Here is a 13156-nt window from a genome sequence, read left to right as displayed (position 1 = left end):
TTTACCTTTTATTATGAGTTGTGAAGAAGTGTTGTAATTCTTTGTTGATAGCTTGTAATGGAAACATGTCATGGAGTGACATGTGCAGGTATTCCTTGAACAGCTTTCCATGCCAGAGACGTTGGCAAGCGGTTGTAGTCTCCAATATCAATGTGTGCTTTGATACTACATGTTGACCATTTGACTAATACTGTAACCATTGCTTTCATACTGATCACACTTTGTGTCAGTACTGGAAAGAAGTTTTGTCTTATGATTTATTTTAGTGTTCAGTCACCTTGACATTTCAAAGCTTTGCCAGGATTATAGACAAAAAGGAGTAAGGCGTTGCATCAAAATTATACCTCGCAGGATCCTGATTTTTTGCAGGATCCTGCAGGATCCTGCAAGGTATAATTTTGATGCAGCGCCTAAATCAAATGAATGGGTGTATCATCAGTGTTAGCAGAATCTTAGATCATTAAATGATAATCATGTTGTGTCAAAGAGAGTCTTAATCTTAATACTAAAATACACTTCTTAAATGTGGGCAAAATTATTTTACCATGCATACAATGTAGCTTGTACTTCAAAGGGATGTTATAGTTCTGGTTGAGGTGGGGGTTAAGATTTAAAATTTTTGCAAGATAATTAGAAACCTCATAAAATATCAAAGAGCATACAATTCGAAGAGGAATTCAAAGTTTGTCTGATGAAAAATCAGTTTAGGAGTGGCTGAGATACTCAAAATCAAAATAAAACGAAGTGGTCCCAATAAAAGGTGGGTCCTATCTTTTATTAGGATCTCTTTGTTTTTGGATATCTCAGCCATCTCAAAACCAATTTTCATCAAGTTTAAAACAGGTCAAATTCAGGTTATGTAGAGTGTAGTAGAGAGATTTCATATCCAGTTTTTGTTAGTAAAGTGTGAAAGTACTACCTTTGTACACAACATATACACAAAGGATAGTAAAGAGATCCATTCTAGCAAGTTACATACAGTGTATATTATAGTGGCATGCAACTTTACAGTATCAAGTAATTAACGGCAATAGTACATGTATCCTCAGATAGGCGCCATGAAATCCTGGTACAATAAAAGTGGTGATCAAAGTGAGCTGCCGTTGGATGGTCAGGCTTGCCATCTTCATTGGTGCAGCCAGTCTTTATGACTGCATTAACACTTCAAAAGAGACATCAATTGAAGTTAATTACCCACCTCTCAAAAACCACCCTTTGGGTACCCTGTGTGTGTGTGTCATAGACCCTTGACGAAATGACAGTCGCCAAAAGATTCTTGCCTGATAAAGGCTCCTGCATCCCTAGTAACTGTTTTTTATGTTTACTCTCTGTCAATCAAGAACCTTTCAAGGAGACTTTGATAATGTTTAACTGGTTTATAGGTAGCCCCACGCTTGGGTATGTCACATTGTAAAATATCATCAGAGAGAATGTTATCAAAGTGTTTTGTTCAGACTTATTGTGAAGAATATTAGCACCATTCGTCTTTTCTTGTGTCAGTTGTGAGACATGGTATTTTAAGAGATTCAAGGTTCTCACAGCTAGCAATGGGTTTCTCAAGTTTTTTAACTCGTTGAAGGGAAGTTTTTGACACCTTCACGTCTAAAGCAGACCAGTTGTTTTTACCTCTCCACTTTCTCCTCAAATGTTCAGATTTTTTGGTTCCTGTGTGTAGATGTCAATCTGTGACGCCTCACTGTGGCAGCTCAATATCTGTCTTGTCCCAATATCTTCCCTTTCATCGCCAAAGGCATCATATGGGTGTTGAAAGCAACCTCTTCTAGGATAACTTATTGACTATCGAAAGTTTTGCCTATAGGGCACTCTTGCCCCCAGTCCCATAAAATGTCACATTTCCACTTTGAGTCAAACCATACCCATTTCTGTTGACTAAATTGTAGCCTGGAAGTTTCATATTCCCCTGTAAATTGTAATCTCTGGATATAGTGCTTCTGGTGTTCAAGAAGTAATATGACCATGCAGACATGTTGATTGAAAATTGAAACATGATGTCCATCACAGATGTTTATGAACAATCTGTTTTTTTTTCTTTCTTAGAAGAACTCCTTTTTTTTCTCTCTTACAAAAAGAGGCAAAGTCTAGCTTGGATAGAATCATGCTTACAATGTATGGGCAACAAAGTCAATTTTCTTTTCCCATAATGTGGATTTTGGCTATATAAGAAAAAATTAAGAAACTTCATACTGCTAGCAACAAATAACATTGAAGCAGTGCTCAGTACACTGCCATTCTCTGAATTCATAGTTTTACATAGGGCCTACATGATGTAGCTTTTTCATAGCAGTCTGCTTTTAAATGTGAAGTGGATGTGGAAAACAAATTTTGCATAAAATAATATGACTAAAGTGACAGTACACAAGACATGATGAAGTAAGTTACATTTTGAAATCTTCCTTATGTGACAGATATCAGTGTTTAGACTTTTCTGTTCATTCTGAGTCAAAGTTATGATTGGAATTACTGTCATGATTGAATTACACGATTTACTGTCTTTTGTGAAAGTCTGCAATCAGATGAAAATGAGACAAATATATTCCTTCTATAAAGACAGACAGCATAGAAATCGTGGGTTTTAGTGAGCATGCTGTCTATTGCCAGGAGAGTGGACATTCACTGATAACTGGACCTATGTGCTTGTCCATAAAATGAAATCCTTCTTTTCACAGCCTTCCTTCTAAACCTCTGTCTTTAACAAAGGGAGAAGAATGCATGCTAGGCCCAAGTATTGATTAGTCACAGGCTGTAGGGTAGTGTCCCTTGTACTAAACAGTTTTCTCCTGTTGGCTGGGTTCTCTTTCTCTACCCACTGCCTTTCATCACCATGTTCTCTTTCTCTGGCACAATGTAAAGCCCACAGCATGGAGGATTCTTGCGCTCATTACCATATCAATAGATGGTCGTTGATTGTGGTGACAGTGTATCATTCTCATGGCGCAGGGCTTCATGCAGTCGCCATGCTTGAATCATCTCTGCCGAGAGAATGAGAAGAAGCCAGTAGTTTGAATGACAATCTTATTTCTGTCTTTCAGCTGGGTGCAAATTGAGTGTAGTGTGAATGCTAAGAAACTGGAATGCTGGGCCCAATCCTCTCCTTTCCCGTCTCTAATTGTTACACTGGGTTACGAACTCCCCGCCTCTGTAAAAGGAGCAGGCACACTTGCTACGGCATGGGCACACATGTATAATGGGGAAGTGTGCTTAGTAATGTTTGATTAGCCAGTGTCATCTATAATATACGGAGTGTGTCGTTCTTCTTAACTCAAGGTGTGAAAAGGATTGAGGACACTGTCTTGAGCACTGTCTCCTACTCATACATTTGTGCATGGGGGGAGTGTATGGGGGACATCGTTTTAACTGCCAGAGAAACCATTCTTTGACGTGTAAATCAATACATGCAATCATTGCTGTACCATTAGCATACATGCATGTCCGCATTTTCATTGGAAAACAGCTGAGCACATTTTGTTGTGTTCACTGGTGTCATTATCCCAATGGCACAAAATGACCCTTACAGATATTCAGTACTGTAGGATTACTCTTCATATTTGGCATCATGTTCTTCACTTGCATTATGTTCAGTCAGAAATTATGCCATTAATTCACCCATAAGTTTCTATATTGATAGTAAAAACAACGACAACAAATCTTTGCAAAGAAATAGTCAATTCATTACAGTTTACCAGAGGAAGCCAAAATCAAACAAGAATAAATTTCAAGCAACTTGCTTGTTTTTGATGCATTCTTGAGTCTTGACATCATACACATGAAACTATTACAATCATGCTTTAACTTTGTTAGTAGGAAAATTTATGTCACAAACAACAAAATTGCATTTTGCTACAGGAAGATGTCATGCAGAGCCAGCTGACATGGTTGTGCACAGGCCATTTTTTTTGGCAAATTAAAAAAAAAAAAAAAAAAAAACCTTTTCCATTACATTGCACCGATCAAGTTTGATCCACAGCCCCCATTGAGCCAATTTCCTTGGACAGAACCCCTGCCGAGAGAGCAAACCTCATAACTCTGTCCTAATATTTGCCAATATTGAAAATCTTTCAATTGAAAATGTACCTGTGTGCTTTGTTAAATGTGAAGGGGTGAACTCAATTTGTGGGGATACCAATGATGTCATCTACATGAAGGTCATAAAGTTTGTATTGTAATTGCACAAACAACCACCCAGTAGTCATTTGCTTCACAAAGTACATTATAATAATACAGCCATGATGATCTGTACTAACTTTAAAAACTAATTGACAAAAAATGTGGATTGGTTTTTTTTTTCATATCTAATTACAAATAATGCAGATCTATCTATCTATACTTAACTTATTGTACTTTTTTAACATATAGAGTAGAAAACTCATGTAATGCAGCTAAATGCAGGTAAATCTTGTAGTAGGGTAGAGTGCTCTCTGTCTACTTCGTTGCGATTTCAACTTTATGGGTTATTGTGTATGTGTTTATGTTGAGTGTGTTTGCCCTACTCTGAAAAATAATGCAGTATGGCATGAAAACCTGTATATTTTGTCATGTTCCATGAGTAGCCATCTAGATTTCATTGTGGATTGCACTGGCACGGAATTCCCCCCAGAATGACCATACTGTCATTGTTCATTTGATACAACCCCTGTGAGAATGACTGTCAGTCCTGAATGTACGTATGTATGCATCTCATAAGATGAGAGATTGTATGTTTCAGTGTGTTCGGATATTGATGTCTGCATGTGTAGTGGGGTATCTGTATCATGAGAATGTAATATTTTAGCAAAAATTCTTTCTTGCTGTACTATACTAAATTAGAATACAGGGAGATTAGGGTTTATACAATGTAGTTGCTAAGTGTAGTAGATAAGGAGACACAACTCGTACGTTTGTACATACAGTGATGATACTAATATTTCACTCATTCATAACAGGCATAAATAGCTCCAATACAAGAAACAGGGGGCTTGTGGCCGTAATGTATACTGTCTTTTGTGTCGGTGAAATGAAGTGAGATGGCGTGCCGATGAGAATGCACCATGCATTGCAATGCTAGATTTCACCTCAAGGGAGAACCCCCATCAAGTTTTGACCTGCCATTTGAAACATATTATTCACTGGTGTTTGCAGATCTGTATCTTGTCATAACAGATGTGTTATTCTTATATTAGCTTGACTAATCTCTACACGGTGTCAATGTGTAAATCATGCAGGCGTAAAACTGTGAATACCGGTAATCTTATTTAGTGTCTGAAAAGTTATTTTTGTTGGGTTTCCTTTTGCCATACCTTTTGTAGGCTTTTTGATACTTATTTGATTCTGAATTAAGAATCATAAGGTTGCTATCTTTACATAAGAGTGGATGCAGTTGTACCAGTTGTGTCATCTGAAAGTAATACAAACTCCTACACTGTGTAAAGTTGATGTGAAATCTGTACAAATATACTCCAGGAAGCAGGAGTTGTAAAACATACTGTCTGTTCATTGTTACTGGTCATCAAAGTGTAGTTTTTAACTCAGAATGATAGTGATTGAAAAAAAAAAGTATGTCAGGAAGTTTTTATTCAAATTCTGATCCTAAAATTATACAATTTTGCCACATTTTATGTGTACAGGTGATGGAAGTATTTTAGGAAATGTCAAACAGAAGGAATAGCTTTTGGATTTTCCAAGGTGATTTGAAACTAACAGTAAGCTACAATTTGTTAGTAATCCTAAACTGTAGTCATGACTTAGATCACATTTGTATTGCAAGTTGCAATTAAGTTCATATTTGATCAAGACCTTCCACATTTTAGATGATCATGTTGTTTCTAGTAGTGTTTGAAAACTTTGAACCAAAGTCCTTTCAGACTTGGCAGTTTTCGACAGACGCATATCTACATTGTAGGCGACCCAAAAATTATAACTGACTGAAAATTCTCACCAATGAACTCCTGTTCAAACACTGATGAAGTACGGTACCATTAAAAATTGATTACAAGTTATCACAGCCATTGTCATCCCCTGTTAATTTCCAAAAAAATTGCTGTCCAAAGATGATTTGCACAGAAACTTGGGTATGGAAAAAACTCATGATGATACTTTTGTAGTATTATTGCTGCTTCACATTCGCATTGACAATGGCTGTACCATCCTTGCTGTTGAGGTGACATGCACTCAAACCTACAGAGGTGCTGACATAAGGAATGCACACATGTTTTTGTGCTTTTGACTTTCATAGGGTGTGGTTTATCCTCATGAAAGTCTGAAAGGTGGGAGGAGAAGCTTCAGATTGCTAATAATGAACAGACTTCTTCCTTTTGAGCCTTACAAAGTTCAATGGGTTGACAGGGAGTATACATAATAGATTCTTCGGAGGGATAGCATCTTTTCCCTTATTTCCTCATAATGTTAATGTGGAAGCCGTCTCGTCAAAGCTTTGTCGTCTTGTCCAGGTACAGAATTCCACTGATTAGATACTGCTATGAAATTTCACCCGTGATGCTGTGGTAGGTTAACAATGCATTGAACTCATTTAACTTCCAATTTCTTCGATTCCCTCAACTACATCTCAGGCGTGTCAAGTGACCTCAGGATGAAGACTTCATGGGGTTCAACGCCCCTCCACATGCTTTAACTCAGTTCTTGTTCTAGCCCCTGGGATTAATGGAGTCGGGTATTGGTGGAAGAGTATAGTTTCTCTGTCATAGCTCCATGGTCTGAAGTACACTTGTAACTTGTGAAGAAAGGGAATTTACTGCACATTTGATTTGCTGAGGAATCCGGTAATTCTGCTGGAAAAGGCCTGTGTCATCAAAGAAGTACAATTATTATGATAGTCCGGCTGATATTAAGAGACTACCAATGAAATGTGAACTACATGTATGCATTCTTATACATGTCTAAAATAAAGCCTAAATGAATAAAGACGTGTCAAAAAAAAAAAAAAAACAGATGTGAAATACCTCAGTTGTGTCATAGTTTATTAATTAGAAAAGCATTCTAGAGAGTGCAGAGCTGTCCGCCAAGCAGCTCATTTCCACCAATCGAATGTTCACACTGTCTTAAAAATGCTAAAAATGACCCTACCGTATTTCCCAATAATAAAGAATAGGTCTACTTTCTATTGTCTCTACCTTGGTTTTTTGCAGCACCTCGAGCACATGCTCAGTGCATATATGGAATGCATAACAAAAAATTATAGTATTTTGCAGAGGGCATGTGTTTCAAGTATATTCTAAAAATATAGCAAACATAATACTCAGGGTATTGGTACATTTTTATACTCTACCCATTGATTCTTATTACTGATCCATGCAGTGATCTTCCTGGTGACTAAATACAGCACTGCTTAGAAATTTCTTGATAATAACTTAAATAATGGAAACCAGAGGTTGACTCCTGCATTGATAGGGGTCATAAATAGTAGATGAGCACTGCTTTTATCATAAATTTATTGCTGTTATTTTGGTACTTGTGCAGGAATGCTTTAGCTACACTGTAGTAGAAGTCATGCAGTACATTCAACTCCATCCGAAGTTCATGAAATGTCAATCCTGGAGGCTGTATGTATTCCTGAATAGATTTGAGCACACTGATGTTCTATTTTTTTTTTTTTTTTTGGGGGGGGGGGCTTGAAATTTGGTATCAATATTGATGGAAAACTGATGACAGACAGTAACTTGCTGGAGAACAACACAGTGGTACACGTTAAGAAACCTCAGAAAAATCTTTTGCCTCGTTACATTGTAAGAATGTGAAAGAGATCCGCAAAGTGTCTTTCTTGTTTTCCACTCCTTACCCTTTGTGGCTGGCAGAGGGAGGGCAGAAACCGCATTCTTAATAGACATGAACAATTTAGCACCTTTTATTACAGCATGCTTGATTACGTCTGTGTGGTGAAAGATTGCGATAGTCAGTGTGGTGCTGTTTTATGCACATACTTCAGGAAGAAGAAAAAAAGAAAAGAAAAAGAAAAGAAAGGTAGACTTTACACAAAGAGCTTGTGAAATGAAGAAAAATGATGACAAAATGCAGAATGTACAAAACCAGGAGCCATGTGTCTCAAGAGAGGTTCTGGTTCAGCATGTGTGTTCTCTCCCCCCCCCCCCCCCACCTTCTCCCCCTTTCCCCCCTTTATTTTCAGGTTAGGAAGCTTGGGGTTATTTGGTTTCAAACCCAGGTGTGAGGGCTACAAATCCAATTGATTGGCATGTTGTGAATATAGGAAGAAATATGTCCTTTGTTCTATTTATGACCAGCCCAAGTCTTTCAGATCTGGTGCTGATGCAGGTTGTTACAAGTGTGAGTCTGAATCTCTGCATACATTGTTTTTCAAAATTTTGCTTTTGCATGGTTCAGAAATTCTTGTATTTTGTGCCCATCTCATGTGTTAAAGTGAACACTGTAATGGGTATGAATATTAATGTGCAATTGTAGTTTACATTAGTATAGTGGTAGGCAGTAGTATTCATGTCAGATGGCTTTCATAGAATTCACGTGAATTAAACAACTCTTTATTACAATTGATAATGTCGTAACCTGATCTAAAGATAAGAATTATATATTTTCATTTTAGTTCCTTGAAATTGACTCATGTTTACCAGTCAAACATGTACTGGTAATAAAAAGAAAGTGAATTAAAGAAGTCAAGAATGCATTGAAAGATAAACATTGAAATGGTCTCTAGTATCGTTTCCTGTACTTTTGAAAATTCTGTGCCTGAACTCTGTCACAAATATACGTAGGATACAAATTTAATTTTTCTAAAAAGCCCCAACTCAGTGAGTGTGACATGACATGCTTAAAATGTTGACACTGGGCAGCTGACAGCTTGTGTTGGTTGACCAGTGTAAGGTAGCAACCACAAATTCTGAGCCTTGTGTGTTGGAACAACTGTGCTATTCCATTTACTGTCCCTTTTCAATTCGTTCATGTAAAGTGTGGTCTTACAATCGTAGTTTGCCACTTACTGGTACACAAACATGCAATATATACAGCATGTAGCTCTCGGTGCATCTATAGCCAATTTGTTGAGTATGATTTGCCAGACGTGTTGGAAATTTGTTTCAAATAAAGATATCCATTTATTCATTACAATCAAAATTGCAGGATAGTGAATGTATGGATGGAAAATACACTCTTGCACACTTTGTCCATCTTTAAAATTGAGAAGTCTGTGCATCCGCCATACAAGGATTAATGAGTCATCGGGCAAAATGGTAGAACCGACTAAACTTGTTAATTTTCTGAGGGATTCTGAGTGAGCAGGCATCTTGCAGCTCATGTGGAGAAGTAGAGTTCAACATCACTGTCTTTTCAATCCAGAAACAAAATTGTCCTACGGTACATCACATAATCAGTAATTTCCATAATAACGATATTTTAAGAATTTTCTTCATGGCCATTAGATTTCTGATAGTATCATGCTTATATTCTTTGCAGTTTTGTTGACACATTGATTTTTTTTGTTTTGTATTTTGTTTTTGTTGAAAGGTAGCCAAATATTTACCCGCTGTGTCTAGCTGTATTGTAGTACATTCTCTTCTCGCACACAGTCGTCGTATCTCTTGGGGTTTATACTGGCCTGTGCCAGTCAGGAGTCTGTCCAAACAAAAAGGGGTTCTCTTTTGGTGCCCCAGCTTTGGAAAATGATAGGGAAGAAAAGAACAAATGCCCAAGGTGTGAAAACTTTACATGCAACTTTACGAGTGCTTCTGGGCCTGTGTGTGTGTGTGTGTGTGCTGTGTGTGTGTGTGTGTTTTGTCAGTGCTCTCCTTTCTCAGACTCTCTCACACCCCATAACCCCCCCCCCCTAAAAAAACCAAAACATAAATAAAACTCTGGCCCTGACAGTTGCAGACAAATATTTCATCTCATCATCTCAAACTCCATAGTTCAACCCAAGCAAATTTGCTCACATTCTTCCTCAGGACTACAGAAACACATAGAGGAGGAGGGGCATTATCCTTAATTGATATTTAAAAGCTAAACAGTGGCAAGTTTCCGGAAAGAAAGAAATAAAGTAAATTATCCTGAATATCAGTGTGGAAACTCATTCATAAAAGTGAAGTCATGCTCTTTTAGACCTTGTACAATGTAGACGTACCTCTTGATGTTTTATGATAAAAGATATGGTAGTACAACATATGAATAATTATTGATTTACTCTGGTGGCTTTTAAGGACTTGAAACCACTCTGAAGTATACACTAGAGGAATGATGAACAACAGCAACAATCCAGAATTAGTGTATCATTTGAAAGGAGTATTTGTAATGAATCTTTTATTTACTATGATATACAAATTGTACAACATGTACTTTGCAAAAATTATTGTCAAGTTGTACAGTGCTGTGCCATCAATAGCCGTACAGTGTAATGTACAAAGTTATAAATGCAAAAATGATCATGAGCCTGAACAGACTTTCAAAACTGTGTGCATGACTAGTTATGATGACATGTGGAAGTACAATAGATACACTGTACTTTGAAGTTGGAACAGTTTTCAGAAATCTTAAGTAGGCAAGAGTTGTTTTGCTCCAAGCTCACTGTGCTCCAGAGCCCAGACTGACATTTGTGATTTCATATAGGCCTAAATAATAAGCAGAAAGAAACAAACCATCTGTTCTTGTCTTGTATTACGTGCATATAAATAATCAATTTTCTCTATTCAGTGCATATCGCCAAATGTACATGATCAAAAGCACACCCTGCCGTCATTTGTATTCCTTTAGCAGTCCCAGGGTGAATTTCAAGGTGTGAGGTTGCTCAATGACAGGTGCAAGAAAATAGAAACTAGTGTCAGCAATGCAGGTCATGGGAACAGGGTGTTCAGGTGTAGGGAGTTTGACTGAGTCCTTGTAGTTTAGAGTTGATGTTTTTGTCATTGTTGACAGTGAGTTTTCTATTATGTATTTTTCAATCCACATACAGTTTTATAGGGCAATTGTTCATTATGTATGCAGATGTGCTCATGTCACATAATGTGGTCATTACCTTTTTTTTTTTTTTTTTGGGGGGGGGGGGGGGGGGGGGAGAGGTAGGGTGGATAGAGACAGTGCCTGAAAAGATGCAGCATGTTAAAAGATACCACATACAAGTATAGGCAGCTGTATTATGGATCACAGTCTCTGACTGTACCGGTACTGTAGTTTCCCTCACACTTCTCATGTGAAAATGAGAAATTGATTATTTTCTGCTGAGTGTGGAACCAAAATATGAAATCTGTTGTCCTTTTTTTTATCAATAGTGCTTCTAGACAATATGTTCTTTTGGTGCACGGATGCCAACACTTACTTGCACTGGTTGCACTTCTGCATGGCTGATGATTAAAAGCATTTTCATAACACAATGGTGCATGGAAAGCACTGGGACAATTTGAGCGGAATCAATTTTCCTGCTTTTGGCTGCAAGCGGCAGCTTTACGTTGAAGACCCCTTGCCATACAGGGCAAGTGTAGTAGAATGAATTTCAGCATGTCTTCAGATTGAGTTATTGTTACAGATATTTTGTTTTGTTTTGTTTTGTTTTTCCTACTTTAAAGAACAAGTGATGCGTACCATAGCCAATGAAAACAGATGAAGAGGAGGAATAGCAAAGGTTGCTTGTGTTGTGGCTCAGAGTTGGGTGCGGTATTGTTTTCATCATTTTTTTCCCCCAAAAAAGAGAAAGATTTGATGGACTGGGTGGGTATGAGTAGAGGAGCACAACACTCACTTCTGCTGTCCCAACACAGCCTGTAATGTGTGTGAGGACACAGCAAGAGATGACAAATCAAGGAACGGGCATTGTTTGAGTCCATTGTTTGTATGGTGGGAAAAGCAAGCAAGGAGTTTTCAAGAGACTCCTGCCTGTTACTGGAGAGATTTTGCTGTTTCAACTCTGTTATCATTGGCTGTGTGTGTGTGTGTGTGTGTGTGTGTTTGTACACAATGATGTCTCTCTTGTCTATATCCCTTGTGATAAAAAGTTGGCCAGTGTTTTCTAATACAGAATGTTGGAATCTGTTTTTACTAGCCTCTCCTTTGTAAATGCTGAATTCTATGCATACACCTGTACATGTACATGTAGTGTAATGAGAGCCTTCATAGATTATGTTAGAAAATATGTTATGATAGAGATTGATTCTGAGTAATTTATTGAACTCAGGATGGATAGTTCCAGACTTCACACCAAGATTTGCTGTTTAAATCTCTTTAAGTAGAATGACCATATTCATTTATTGAAATGTAGAGGGAACACTTAACAATGTTATATTCATGAATGCATCTGAGAAGTGCTGCTAATGACAATCATCAAGAGAAGCAAGAGGCCATTCCATATTCTCAAATCATCGAGAGCTTTTAATAATATTGTGATATTCATTTGACATTTTTAATCTACTCATGTGATATAGCATATCATATGCATGGAACACCTGACAGATTTTTGTGCTTTGATTTTGTTGCTGTTGTTGGAATGTTCATGTTTGGTTGCCTGTCACAGCCTCTCATTTTGCGTGCCTGTGTTGGCTCAACTACTGTTCAAGGGAGTACCTCTTTTTTGTGGTTAGCATCATATCCCATTTTGAAAAAAAAACCTTCTGTTTGACATATAAAGCATCAGGCTTCAAAAACAGCCAGGGGGCTCTGCTAAGAAATGACGACAAAAAGGACAGGACAAAAGGAAAACAGAGTTTCAACACTAAAATGATAAAACATGCATTTGTTGCCCAGGGTCTGGTGTCTGATCATGCACATTCCAGTACATATCACGTCTTGATACCTGAATGTTAAAAGTGCTTGTGTACACTGTATTTTTTAAAGATCTGTACCTCAAATGATACTAGACCTTAGCATGCATGTACATGTAGGGTTCCCTATATTCTTTTTCATACACACTGTATGCACCAAGACTGTTACACTATGTAATGATACCCAACAGTAACACCTTAATCTTATGTCATTTATTTTTGAATATTGTGATATTTGTTAGGAAGTACACCTATTGTAATTTTGGCATTTAAAGAAATGCTTTTAAAAGTCACTTTATTTCACTAGAGCTTCAAAAAGTATTGTGGCAATAACACTTAAAAACACTTTATTATGATAGGAATCATTTGTGTGTGTGTGTGTGTGTTTTGTTTTTTTAACTGTATTAAAGTCCAAAGTGGGAACATTTAAATTATTA

The 13156-nt window shown here is 37.3% G+C and overlaps 1 protein-coding gene across 1 annotated transcript in view; it reads left to right on the top strand.

Moving 5' to 3' along the window:
• Positions 1–13156, top strand: part of LOC139718297 (protocadherin Fat 4-like) — a 108683-nt gene that overhangs the window by 6447 nt on the left and 89080 nt on the right. The gene's annotated exons all lie outside the window — the stretch shown is intronic.

Source organism: Diadema antillarum, unplaced genomic scaffold, assembly GCF_040938485.1.
Source record: "Diadema antillarum isolate AM-2024a unplaced genomic scaffold, OU_Dant_1.0 scf00000092, whole genome shotgun sequence".
In the NCBI taxonomy this organism is placed as follows: domain Eukaryota; kingdom Metazoa; phylum Echinodermata; class Echinoidea; order Diadematoida; family Diadematidae; genus Diadema; species Diadema antillarum.
The sequence above is the reverse complement of the archived record's forward strand: the minus strand, read 5'-3'. Positions and strand labels throughout refer to the sequence as shown.